Source organism: Acyrthosiphon pisum, unplaced genomic scaffold (genome assembly GCF_005508785.2).
Source record: "Acyrthosiphon pisum isolate AL4f unplaced genomic scaffold, pea_aphid_22Mar2018_4r6ur Scaffold_21893;HRSCAF=25222, whole genome shotgun sequence".
Taxonomy (NCBI): Eukaryota; Metazoa; Arthropoda; class Insecta; order Hemiptera; family Aphididae; genus Acyrthosiphon; species Acyrthosiphon pisum.
The window spans coordinates 1-734 of record NW_021771407.1 but is presented as its reverse complement, the minus strand read 5'-3'; positions in this window follow the sequence as shown (position 1 = coordinate 734).

Here is a 734-nt window from a genome sequence, read left to right as displayed (position 1 = left end):
GAGGTCAATGTTGTTGTTATCGACAGTGATGTCTGGCAGCGATTAATGATGACATTACTATATGGAATTAGTGAAGTAGATGCAGAACCGGTGTTTGAAATTCGTGAGGCGAATTTAATGTTTGAAGGATTAGTAATCAGACTAATCGCTTTAATGTATTCGATTTGTGGAATGCCGTCAATTGTGTTGAAAATAATGGCTTGATTTTTTTTGGGGAAAGATAGGTTTGCTGTGGTTTCAGCGAATGTTTTTTGGGTGCAATTTTTCGTTTGTGAGGTTGGTGGTGTTGGTGATTGAGGGCTGTTGGGTTGGTGTCATTTTTGAATTTTGATTGGCTTGTTTACTGGTTTTAAGTGAGTTTAAAATAGGTTTGTTTATGGATGTTTTCGACACTGCGTTTGATGTCGAGCGTCTTAAAAAGGTATGTGTGGTTTTTGAAGGCGGTTTGTCACCCATCGTTGTGTTGTTGCCTAATTCTATCGATAGTAGGTATTATAGCGTACTATTAAATATACATTACCGATAAGAATTGGTGCGGCGGTTCAACTGTTATGTAACGCTGTACTGCTATCGGAAGCTATAAATGCGGAGCGCGATAAGTAAATACACATGTGGCTTCTACGGTGTCCAAACACGTACTGAAAGAATACTTTTATTTTGTATTCGAAATACATATTCGAAGAAATGAGAATTAAAGTATTCAGAATACGTATTCGAATAGTTCTTAAAAAATA